The following is a 13,124-nucleotide window of genomic DNA, read 5'->3' as shown; positions in this document are numbered from 1 at the left end:
CACACAATACCAGCGAAGGTGATTATCTCTGCCAGCGTAATTCCTCCCTAACATCTGCTTTCGCCCATAACACTCCACTAATTTTTCCCTCATTTCATTACACATAATTTTCTTTCAACACAATCTACATGTATTAAGTGGTAATGACTTTCCAGTTAAGAGCAAATCGACACCAAGGGACCCCCGTCCCCCCCACGGTTGCCTGCAGAGCCTGACTCTGGCTATTAGAGATAAATTCGGTACCTCAGGAAGCTGCAGTGAGGTAATCAATCAATTAAGCGGGGAGGACATACATTATCAAACTTCCACGGTGCGGGGGGCAGGGGGCTTGCTGATCTACTTGCAATGATTTTTTTTAGGAATTCAAAAAAAATGAATAAATAAGATGGAGAGCTATTATACAACCAGGCTATAATTTGCCACTCAAAGTCAGGGGCTGGCGTTTGTTGTCGGGCTGAATGCTGCAGAGAGCAGGGCGGGCCGAGGCCCTGGGTAGGCAGTGCCTGGCTGGAACTGCACCTCTTCTGTTACTTGCAGTGTGTCTGGCGTCCACAGGGGGACCTGGGGTCTGAGTCCCTGTCCTTTAGTGAGGTAAGACACCGGCAGTGATACCTAGGCGGCCTGCAACATTTGCAGTGGAGCATGCCCTTGGGGGCATCCGGCATGCTCAGGAATCCCTAACCATCTTACTCCTGGATTTCCAACTTAGGAAATGAAGGGTGACCAGAGATCACCAGAAAGCTGGCAGACAACGGTCACTGCTATCCTGTCATCCCCACCTTTCTTTCCCTCAGGTTTTTGAAGCAAAAGCCAAAATGAATGGAATCCTGAAAATAAATTAGAATATGTGCCAGAGCTGGCTCACTGGCTTACAGCTCACCTCCTCCGCAAAAGTGTTGACATCACGTCACCCATCTGCCACGGCAAGGGTTATCAGGACGCTGGAAGGAAATATATATTAAGCTGCTTTGAAAATTGTAAATCACAGACCAAATAGGATTTTATTTAATAATTTAATTTAGCCTACCAGTATTTTTCCTAAACTCAATCCATACCATAAATATTGCATGAGTGGGAAAAGTATATTAAATGTTATCCACATGGTTCAAAGGGAAAATTAGCTTCAAAGGCAGAAGACAAAAAGAAAAAGAAAAAAAGAAATGCTGGGCACAGTGACAATATCACAAGGAAATATCAAATAAATAAACACAATATTTCCCACATGCCAGATAATCATATGTAAATATGCTTGCAAGGTATATAATATGTAAATTCTTACAACTTGGTATAAAAAGGAAGGAAAAATAAAATATTAGTTATAGTAACAGTGAATGATACTTTAGTATTTGTCAAGTATAATCCCAAAGGTTTATGCATTTTTAATTTATTTACATTTATTTATAAAAAAAATAAATGAATGACAAAGGAAATAAACAATGAAATAATTTACAAAAATGATACATTTCCTTATAGGCAAAGGAATCTTACGTGACATCAAGAAGATATGACTTTTCTTCTTTTAAATTAATGATGCTGTAAAAACTGCAAAGGCTTCAAGAAGAGAAATACCATATTTACATTGTTCTGAATTTGTAAGTTGGTAATAACAATAATAATTATTAAGAAAAAAAGAATTAAAAAACTGTCCAAAGTATAAATTTCCAATACGTAATCAAAATTTTAACATATGCTTCCCCATTGACCCAATAATTGGATTTCCCCAGAATTTATTCTGAAAAAACATTAGAGAGGTGACAAATATTCAACTCCAGAGATGTTTATCGCTTTGCTATTTATCATGGCTAAACACTGGAAGAAGTAGAGGCTAGTGCTGGGGGTTGTGCCCATTCACTGAGCAGTACTGAAGGAGCACTTAGTGCCAGGAGCCGTTCTGAGGGCAGAGACAGAGGAATGACCAAGTTGGACAGTTGCACCCCCACGGTGCAGGAGACATAGATGGAACAGGTTACGATGCTTTCCTGTTATGGGGTATGACATTTATTTACTCAAAATACTTACTCGGGTCCTACTTGCTCTGTAGGAGCCTCTGTTCTAAGTCAAAGCACATACAGTGCATGGTCATCATTGCCTGCCCTCACAGGACTTAGCCTCTGATTGGGAGGAAAGGAAGCCTGTGAGCAAGCTTAGTTGTAGAACTGCACTTCCTGCTTGGCGGGAGCAGGTGTTCTAGGTAGTTAAAGTGGCTACATGCAGTCCGTGCTTAAGAAGCCACTTATGTAAATAAGTAAGTATGCAACTGTTTGCATTTCTAGGATCAGAGGATATGCACTGACTTCAGGGCAGCGACATCTCCAGAGTTTTCACTTTCTTAATTTTCTACCTTTGTTACTTTTACAATAATATACATATGCAATATATATATATATATAATATATTACATATATATATTATATATATATATATATATATAATTAAATATATATATATATATATATATATATATATATATGCACAAAAAGATCACTGGTATACATGAGAGGTCAATTCCACTTTTGTAAAAAATCAGTTCATTTACACTGTGTGGCGGCCTCAAGATTGTAATCTGTTAACTTGGATCAAATGATAAAATGAGTGCTATATTGTTGTCCATGATACAGGGAAGATGAGTCCTAGGCTCGGAAAGAGGCAAAGAACCCTAGAAATTATCTGCAGCCTATGACTCACCGGGGCCCAGAAGAGGACCTGAGCGCATCAACCTGAACAGATTTTTGCATCGTGTTAGTCTCAGGGCAGAGCCTCCAACTGAGTCCAGTTGAATCCTCAATCTCAACTGCTCAGTATCTAAAATGATGAAGGGCAGGGAGTGCAGTAAAAATACCACCCAAATGACAGCGATTCAGTGATACCTTCTGCTTCGAAACCCAACAGAACAGCCACACAGACTAGATTCCTGGCGCAATTCTTTCAGAATCAATGCAGCCCCTCTTCTCCGGCACAGGCAAAGGAGAAACAGGAATTGGCCTAAGGCAGAGACTGCATTTATGAATGAGAAGTAAATTAATCTTTATCTTTCTACCAAAATTGTTCAAGCCTATTTCCATCTAGATGTGATTTTGGAAGTCTGTCAGTGCACTTGAGTTACCTGGAAGGCAGCAAGTTAGAGAAGAGCCATCGTCAACACAAACAGGATTAGGAAAATTAAGAAGAATATTTGTGGTTTATTGATCCTGTATCCATGCACCTGTCGCGGATTCTCCTGGGGATCACAGGGCTGTGATGGTAACAACTTATAGGTGGGAATGTTGAGGCTCTGATAACCCACGTGGCTGCCCTAAGTCAGACCAGGAAACAGAGCAGCTGGAACAAGTCCTCGGGCCTGGCTCTCTTGCTCTCTTCCCTCCCTCCCTCCTTTCCTCCCTTCCTTTCTTTCCTGGGCTGGAGATGGAAACCAGGGCTTGGGGCTGCCAGGCAGGAACAGTTAGGCTAAGTCCCCATCCCTATTTTCTTTCTTGCAGGACAAAAAGGGGGGAAAGGCTTTTTACAATAGACTTTGAATTTTTAAAAACTAGTCAAAAAATTGGGAAGATGGTATAAAATCATATTTCAAACGTTATTGCAATGTCTCTAAAAACAAAGACCCCTATTGTGTATAGTCCAAAACTCCAGTCACCTATTTGTCTTGTAAACCTTTCATTCACTTAGTTCCTGAACCAGAATATCCTTACTCAGCCAGAGTCTCAAGCCAAGCAGGATTTTAATGTTTAAAGAAGTGAATTTCAACAGGACAATATGGGAGCCCTGAAGAACAGGAGTCCAAGAAAAATAAAACCGTTTGTTATTTTGGCTATTTGTTTTAAGACAAACGTAGAAACACACGGGGCTGAGTGGAGACAGGGGAGGCACTTGGGGTGGTTTCCTTGGAGCCCGTGAGACGGGGCAGGATGAAACGTGAACAGAAAGCGCTCCAGATGCTCGCCCCGCAAACGCGGCTTCTCATCGCACGCTGATTCAGTGATTTTTTTTTCCTTTTTTTCTCTCTCTGATGCTGAAGCCCCCAACATTCTGTGGGGCTGGAAAACAGAGTCACATACAGAGGGATTAAAAAGGCCTCATCAACCAAGTCGGTTCTACCCACACACCCATCGGCCCACGGGCTCGAGGTGCCAGGCGGGTCTCGGTCACAGTCACGGTCAAGGACCCGGTCAAGGCAGACTTCTGTCTTGGCAGAGATCGGCAGCATGGGTGCCCGCGTGTGCCAGAGGAGTGTGCAGGCTGGATGGAGGGAGCAGTCTGTTTTCCCCTGCTCTGCCCTTCCATTTAGCCACTATTTCTGTTGCCCTTCCTCTCCTTCCCTCCCCATTGCAAGACGTCTGGCACCCAACGTCTGGCACGCAATCTCACGGATCTGCATTTTCTGCAGGGCTGTGACAACAGGTTTCAACTTGACTTGCCATCCTTTCCAAACATGGGGTTTCATTTGTTTGCTTCCAAGGACAAGCGGAGTGGTAGCTTCCGGTGCTGAAAAGGGCCATCTTTGTGTTGAACTGGATTTTTCTTAAAGTGCTGATGAATTCATCTGACATGCATTATTTAAGACAGTACCTTGATTTGCATTGTCGCAGCGGTCCCGCTGGCACGTGCCATTTCGGGGCTTCCTTGTTTTGCAGTTGCTGTTCTCCTTAAGAGCATCCATGGGCAGAAGGCTGCACTCTGCATCTGAAAGTTTCAGCAATGAAAAGATGTGGGGAATCATGTCAGCTGCCTTCACAAGTCAGGGAAACTGAGGCCAGAAAAGAAAAGGGGTTTCTTCAAGGTCTCTGGTTCCCAACACCATGGAAACAGTCTCCAAATTTGAATCAGGAGACCTGGAGGACTTGTATCATTAAGTCCCTGATATGGAATCTGGGGGTCCCTTCAGTCTGAAATTCCTTCTTTGCTTCAGTCTCACCTAAATAGCACAGCTTCATAAAACACGTGGCCCCTAAATGTCACATCATGCCTCTGGACTCGGATTATTTTGCAGAATTTTATAATAAGTGGCTTTGCAGTATTGTAAATGCTATCATATGCTTTTGTAGAATTTTTTGCACAGGGGAGATGTCATCGTTCTTGGCTGCTTCAAACATATTAGCCGTTGTATAGAGGAAAGTGATTTTAAAAGGAAAAAATAAGATGGATGGATGGATGGATGGATGGGCAGTTGGATGAACAGTATGAATGAATGATATGGATGAGTGAGTAGGTTGATAGACAAATGGACATATTTATGTTTTTACTCATGCTTATTATTTAATAATGAATTTTATTTATTTAATTATTTATTTATTTTTTGCAGAGCCCAACAATAAATGCTAACTGTGTGCATCTCACTGGATCCAAGCTTGGAGCTGCCCTCCTTTTGCTGTCCACAGAGCCTGATCCTGGTGGCATCTGATGCCAAGGACATGCTGAAGACATTTGTGGAACAAAAGCATCTGTACCCAAGTGGAGCTTGAAAATACAGAGCAACACCCCAAGCCTCAGAGATGCCACAGAATGCAGTCGACTTAACCAGCCCTGGACTGGAATCCAGGCCCTCCCACTTCCAGAGCAGCCTCCAGGTCCTCAGCCTGGAGGGGCTTTACGCTGGGCTCCAGCGTGGGGTTTGAGGAGGTGCCAGATCCTCCCAGGGAAGGCCCACCAGGGACACCCGGGTGCACTCCCTCCTCCCTGGATGTTCCTCTCTTCTTGTCCCTCGCCCTCTCTGGTGTGTTTACTTGCCGCAGCCAGAAAGCCCACCTTGCACCCGCCCTCTCCGCGGTTCAGCTGCACCTCTCTCCTCCAATAAACCGTTTGCGTTCCATCTGGTGAGCGTTTGCTCCGAAGACGTTTCCCTGTCAATCTCTCCCTCCACATTAAAAATCTGTCATTACGACGGCATCGCCGCCTGGCTCCTGAGATTTCTGACTGCTTTATTGCTCTCCTTATTTTTTCTCTTGCCTGCTACAGCCGGGAAGCAGAAATAAAGGTTTGTTGTTGAGACATGGCCGGGAGGGAAGTAGGAGGCACACATCTGTCAAGGCATTACCTTTCTTCAACCAGGGATTAAGGTGTTTTACGGCGCTCGCTACTGAGCAGTCACACTGAATAAATTTTCTCAGTAGAACATAAAAATGAACTCATACATTTTGAACCAAGTTTCCTTCTCCTGAGCCAACCCTGATCATTATGCAGTGGCACCCGTGTTCAGGGGGACAGGGAGCCAGCAGTGTCCTGGACCCACCCCTCCTCCTGCCAAAGCTGCAGGATTCAAAGCCAGTTGAGGAGAGGGCGGCACCTGGGGCAGAGGTGGAGATGGGCTGGGAGCTCCCGTGGTTTTGCCTTGTGGCCCCTGGGAATTCTGATGCCTCCTTGCCCATCAGCGACACCTGTGAGACACTGTCTGTCCACGTCCCATTTCTTCACTTTCTCCTCTCTGCTGAAATCTTGAGCTCAGGAGATACAGGGTCTGCGGACAGCACTGTGGACTGCAGCATCTCGGGCTCCCTCTTGGCCTTCTAACTTTGCACAGGGGTTAGTGCATTTCAGAGTCCTGCAACCCACTGAGGTAGAGCGTGCCCGGGGTGTGGGGCCAGCAGTGTGTGTCCAGAAGCACGGTGCAATTCTGCACAGGTCAGAGTCCAGGGAACACATGGGTGGGGAATGATTGGGAGCAACACTCAGGCACAGTGGGGTCTTGCGAAGGAGCCACAGTGCCTGGGAGCACTAGACCATCTTGATGACCTCTGTCCCTCTCTGCTGCTATGGTCCCACCTACAAATTGCTTCAACACAGGATCAGTACCTGGGGCTTGGGCATCCTGTGACCCTCCTTTGCTAGCTGCTTACCATGCCCTAATGCACAAAGACACGCAGACTTGCAACACACACACACACACACACACACACACTCTCTGTTCTCCTGGCAAACCTTTCTCTCTGTCTGTGTTCTCTCTACCCGGAATCCTGCAAACTCCCTCTGATTGTTTTTAAGGATAAACTGCTACTCAGCCTTCAAAATCTTTGTTTCTCTATGAAATCTTCCTTTATCCCTCAAAGAAGCATTAGTGAACCCCCACACAAGAAACCCCCAAAGGCTCCTGTAGCCTGTCCTCGGCCTTCATCATGTGTCACCTGCGTGCCCATCAGTCGTCATAGCAATCCCTTCCTTTCACTGAGCACTCCATGGCACGGAGCGCCCCGCAGAGCACCTCTAGCAACCCCAGAAAATAGCTTATTCTCCATCCTTCAATGGAAGGCACAGGCTCAGGGATCAGGGCTGGGATCTGGCTGGAAGCTGGTGTTGCTCTCCAGGGTTCCGGCAGCACCCTTGATCCGCCTACCCAACAGCCTCCCGCCCCCTCCTCTTCCCTGTAAGCTCAAAGCAGGACCCTGGGTGCTCAAGACTGGGCCAATGGCAGCCTCAGAGACAGAAGTTCTGCTCTGTTACCTGAAACCTGCTGAAGGTCAGGCCTGGTTTTCTGGGGTGCCCTTCCCGTGGCCCAGTACAGAGCCCCACTCTGTGCTCCTCCAGATATCTTTCTGTGTTTATTAAGTTCCAGTTTCCACAGATGTCCACAGTCCCCTAAGTCGCCCCAGGATGCTCCTGGTGAACCCCAGAGTTCTGTAGACTCGTTCCCACCCTCGTGCTAGTTTTGCCATCTCAGCCATCCCCGGGTCCTGAGGACGGCTGATCTGCACAGGGCTGGGCCAGACGGACCCTGGACTAAATTGGGGAGTAGTCGGTGGGGAGTGAACCTCTTGCAAAGCAACCAAAAACAAATCAACAAACACAGATTTTTTTTTTCTAGTAAAATTAAATTTTTTCTGTTTAATTAATTAATTTATTTTCAGTAGGTACATGTGACAGCCGAGTGCTTTTTGATCCATTGTACACAAGCATCAGCAGTTCAGTGCTCTCAGAGAGGCGCTCTCGGCCATGGAGGCAAAGGATCAGCTGTCAACAGAGCTGCCCCGTCGTTCTCTCCCTTAGAAGATTCTTTCGGTTGTTCTGCTGCAACCATCAGTGGGGGCTGTGGCTTCTCCTCAAAATTCTGACTAAGAAAAGGGAGGCAAGGGCCCTTTCTGGTCCTCCTTAAGCCCAGTTGGACTTAGATGACTCTTTTTTTTGGGGGGTGGGGGTGGGGGAGGGACATTGCTATTAAAACCAATATGACCCAATTATCTACAACTTCTAAAAATAAAACAAAGGGGAAGAGACAAAATGTACAAAACGTGTTTTGTTATAATCTTCTCCTGGTGAAGGCCTTATTTCTACATGAGACCTAGACGGCATCGGTAAAGGAAATGTTCAACACGTCTGAAAATGCCAACGTTCTACGTTTTTGCAGCAGGTGAGAGTATCTGCGATGTATGTGCAAAGCCAGTCTCCCTGGTGTGTCAAGCGTGGGCACACGTATGTCCAGGGTGCAAAGTTCTTAGGTGCAACAGAGACATTGACAAAGCAGAAGGAGGGGGGAGAAGAGCCAAAGGACATGCAAACTGCCGTGGACACAGGAAGGTTCGAATCCTCACAAACAGGTACAGCAACACAGATTAGAAGGGCGACGAGGGAAACTTATGCCCATCAGCGTGGAGAATGCCATCGAGTTTCAAGGGTCACCAAGGGCACGGGGGACAGATCTTGCCGTTTGAAGGCTTTGGTTTACCCAGGCTTTCTGAAGGGCAATTGAGTAATGCACTATCAGAATCAAAAGGGTAAAGAGCTTTGGGCTTTATTCTATGAAAGATATTTCATACTTAGATAAAAATATCTAAAGGTGTGTTCATGGAAGCACTGGTTGAAATGGGAAAGGTCTGAAAACACCCAGAAAGTTCACCTGGACAGGAATCACTATGATACTCCAAGCCACGCAAAAGAGCACTACACAGTCATACAAAAGGAGGTCTCTTTCTATGTCCTGTCCTGAAACAGTCAACAAAACTTGGTTAGTTGAATAAAAAGCAAGAGATAGAAGAGTGCACCACATGAAGGGACAACCCAACTGTTATACAGAAGACTACCCCTGAAAAGCTGAATGAAGATCATTATCAATGGTCATCTCAGAAGCAAAATGAATACCCATTTCATTTGGTTTTAAAAAAAAATTAAGTGTGTGTGTGATTTGCAGTATGAGTTCATTGTAAGTCCTCTACAGAGCCCAAGGTCATCTGGAAGTGTCCTTAACATCAGAGAGTGCATATGCCTCACCAGGTGTGTGTGAGGAAGGGTACCTCCAACCCAGACCAGGAGAAAAGTCAGGACTCACCCAGGCCGAGTCCACCCTGGACTAAGGACACTGTGACGACAGCCTGTCTTCCTGAACACTCAGGCCAAGGGGCCCTGCCTCCCACTGCTGCCCCACTCAGAGTACTTTCTGGGTGTAAATCGCTGGACCATTAGGATTTACCTGGGATCCCTGAGTGGGTGACCGTCCATGTGTAGTTCTGGGCCTTGTCCTGTTTGCCACGTGTAAAGGTCTGCTCATGACCATAAGCTGTACCCAGCCAGCCATCGGCCAGGACACCTTTCCGGTGCCATGGACCTCTCTGGGAAGCCCTTGTAGCCAGACCCTCTACACTGCATCACAGTCACGTGCCAAGGGTACAAGTCACGTGTGTTCGAGTGGCTGCAAAGTCAAGTGTAAATCCCTTCAGTTCACCCTCTATAAGAGGGACAAAAGGAAAGTAGAAGCTGCCCAGCCCAGGAGCCTGTAATCACTGAACACTACAGATTACAGAGGGAGTTGAAGTCATCCCAAAGCAACTCTACCCTGGACGCATGGTCATCCCCATTCTCCAGACGCAGACACTGAGGCCTGGGGGGAGGTGGTAGGAGACAACAGGACCTGGGCTCTCGGATCAGATGGCTTAGACTCCTTGCGTTCCATCTGCTTGCTCAATCAGGACAGTGAGGTGAGCATATGGGGACTTGGGCCAGCCTGAGCGTCTCGTTTCTACCAAGACAGAGCAGAGCAACCTGGAGCAATGATATCATGTCCCTTTGCTTCTGTGGCCTCCCCTGTCACTATGCTACTGTGAGGATAAATGAAATGACCCTTAAAGCCAACCAGCACCCCGCCTGGCATATAGTAAATGCTCAATAAACCCTCGCTGATGCTGCAACCCCCCCACTTCCCCACGTGCCCTCGGTTGACTTTACTCCCTAATGGGGATTCACACACACAGAGACTCGGACCCACAATTAAGTGCCCTTTCCGTCCTTCCCCACCCAAGTTTTCAAAATTTGTCTGTTTGTGTGATTTTTGTTTTTCTTGGTGACCATTTCACACAACCAGTTTGGGGATCCCATGAGAACATTGATCTGCAGTCCCCAGAGGATGGATAATGTGATTAATAGGTGCATTTTTCTTTAGCTTGACAATATCATGTTCCCCTTGTGGCCTCAGTGGCCTTCATCGCCTTGCCAAACGCCAGAGTTTTATTGTTGCATCAAATAAACGGTGGTTCTAAATCGTGCCCAGATGTCAGCCTCATTGTTGGGAAGGAGTGGAAGCCTGTTGCCTGAAGCACTTTGGACACTTCTGGGTGTTTCTGAGCTCCGGCCTCCTCCCAGCCTCACCCACCGAGCTCTGGGTCTGAATCTGGCTTCTGGGAGTCGGTTTCTCTGCAGGTCCCTGTCTCTCTTCTGCAGAGGAGCGGTTTGCTTCTCTCTGATTTCCCACAACAAACGCTGTCAAGCAAACCTGGCCACTCTGAGGGTTACCTGCTGAAGAAACGAGACAGAACGTCCCACCAGAGAGAGGTGTCAGGGGTCGGGTGAGGCTGGCTCAGACCCACCAACCACAGACCCTGTGGTCGTCTTCTAGTCCTGACACTCCACCATCAGCAGACCTGCAGAGGAAGATGCCCAGGAGCCGGAGTGTGTGGGTTTTAAGTGGAGAAAACAGTTTCCAGAAGGTTCAGGCAACGAGAGGAGGAGGAGCGCTTACTTCCTATGGCTGCAGTCACACTCCCCCAAAAGCCAGCACGCTGACAGGTTTCCCCCTGTCTCCTGTCTTCCTCTCAGGATCACCTACTCCATGTCTGAGGTCACCAGGGGCACCCACCTGCCTCTGCTGCCTCTGTCCCCACCAGGGCTGTGCTCAAGAGGGGCGTCTTCCTGTTATAGAGGGGAGACTGAGGATCAGGCTGGTGGCCAAGACGGGCCAAGGTCGGGGCGCTTCTCTGTCTCCCCCCCCTCCGTTCCTCCCTGGTGGGGGCCTGTGCGTGTGTTTTCTGCCTAAGTTCCTTGGTGAACCGTGCACGTACACACCACTGACTTCTTATCCAGCCCTCTCCCAGGAGCTGCTGGGGGGGGCGAATCCTGATTAAAACGCAGGCTGAGCACACTGGAAGGTGGGGGTTCTGTCCCTCCCACTCCACGGTCAGGAGGGGGACCCTGGGCGGGAGGAACCCCAGCCACAGCAGGCCCAGCAGCTGGCCTTAGGCCACTGAGGGCTCCTTTTCTTCCTGCTGCCCCTGGGCCCCAGTGGCCTTCCTGCCCAAACTCAGCCTCGCTCCCCGCTGCCCTGAGTGTGAGCAGCTCTGCAAGTGGCTGCCCTGAGCCACCTCCCCAGGCCCCGGGGTGGTGTCCATCCCGTTGACACCGTGGCTTGCAGTTTGCTCTGCCAAAGCTTCTGCCAATATGGAGCGTTCCTGGGTGAGCCACCTACGTGTCCAGGCTTCGGCTCAGAGCTCTGTCAGCAGAGGCGGCCATTAACCAGGTTCTTCGTTGAAGGGACTTAAGACAGCAGAGGCTTCCAGGAAGACAAACCTGACACATTTTTCTCTTTGTGATTTTTTTTTTTTAGCTTCTATATCCTCTGTCATATTTAAAAACAACGACAAAACTCAAAAGAAAAAGAAATAAGTGCAGGGCTGGGGCGGTGGCTCCGTGGCAGAGCGCCTGCCTAGCCTGTGTGAGGCCCTGGGTTCGATCCTCAAAACCGCATGTGAATAAATAAAATAAAGGTCCATTGACAACAACAACAACAAATAGATAGATAAAACCCAAACAAATAAATAAGTGCCTGTGAGTGAGTAGAGAAGAGGCATTTCTGTGGGAGGCCGAGCCTTAGAAAAGGAGAGAAAGAGCTGGGCCCAGTGGTGTCCTCACTCCCATGATCCCATGGGCTTACGAGGCTGAGGCAAGAGGATCCCAAGTTCCAGGCCAGCCTCAGCAACTCAGTGAGACCCTCAAAATTAAAAAAAAAGGGAATGAGGCTCAATGGTTGAGTGCCCTGAGTTCAATCCCTGGCACCAAAAATAAAATAAAATAAAAGGAGAGAAAGAAATGACGCAGGGTCTCAGAGGCTGTATGCTGGCTTATCAGTGGGAGCGAGAGCAACCACAGAGCCACTTCTGTGCAGCTGAAGTGTGGGGACAAGGTGTGAACGTTACCAACTTGTAGGGCGCTAGGAAGGTGTGAGGCATTGGTATCAAAGTGTTAACAAACACAAAGAGAGACCTTGAGAGGAAGAAGAGGACTGATCAGTCGTGGACGGGTGTCCAGAGCAGCCCAAGGCCACACACTATGCAGACCATGGGAAAGAGAGAAAGGCAGAGGTGCCCCAGGTGGTCCAGAGACACCGAGGTCCAGCCAGGGATGCCCAAGTCAGTCTACCTTTTTGTATCACGAGGAAGACTAGTTTTGAGGAAGCACAAAACATACCCATTTAGTCATCCAGCTTCCAATGAAACACGTCACGTATCCCCCTTCCATCCTGGGAAAATTCTGGAAGTCCCCTTCCATAATCCAGGGAAAAAAAACATACCAATTTTATTTTATTTTATTTTTTCAAATCAAGGATAAAGTTTAAAATATGACATTGATGAATGAAGTCAACCAACGGGGTAAATGAATCACCCGAGAGCCCCTGGTTTAATTTGGCCACCACCCACCCACGTGTGAGGACAGAGCTCTAGTTTTGATCCGACTGTCCTGGGTCTAAACTCAGCTCTGAAACTCACAATTTCTGTGAACCTGGGACAATCAGAAAATGTGTGAGAAAGTGAGAGGGAAATGGTCCCCTGGAAGGACCGCAAGGTGGGCCACTTCTGGTAACAAAAAGGTGCTTTCAGGAAGCATTGGTGCAAATTGGGTCCACATCAGTCAAGACTCCCTCCTTCCCTAAGTATCACACA

Source organism: Marmota flaviventris, chromosome 2 (assembly GCF_047511675.1).
Source record: "Marmota flaviventris isolate mMarFla1 chromosome 2, mMarFla1.hap1, whole genome shotgun sequence".
Lineage (NCBI taxonomy): Eukaryota > Metazoa > Chordata > Mammalia > Rodentia > Sciuridae > Marmota > Marmota flaviventris.
Note: the sequence above shows the minus strand (reverse complement) of the source record.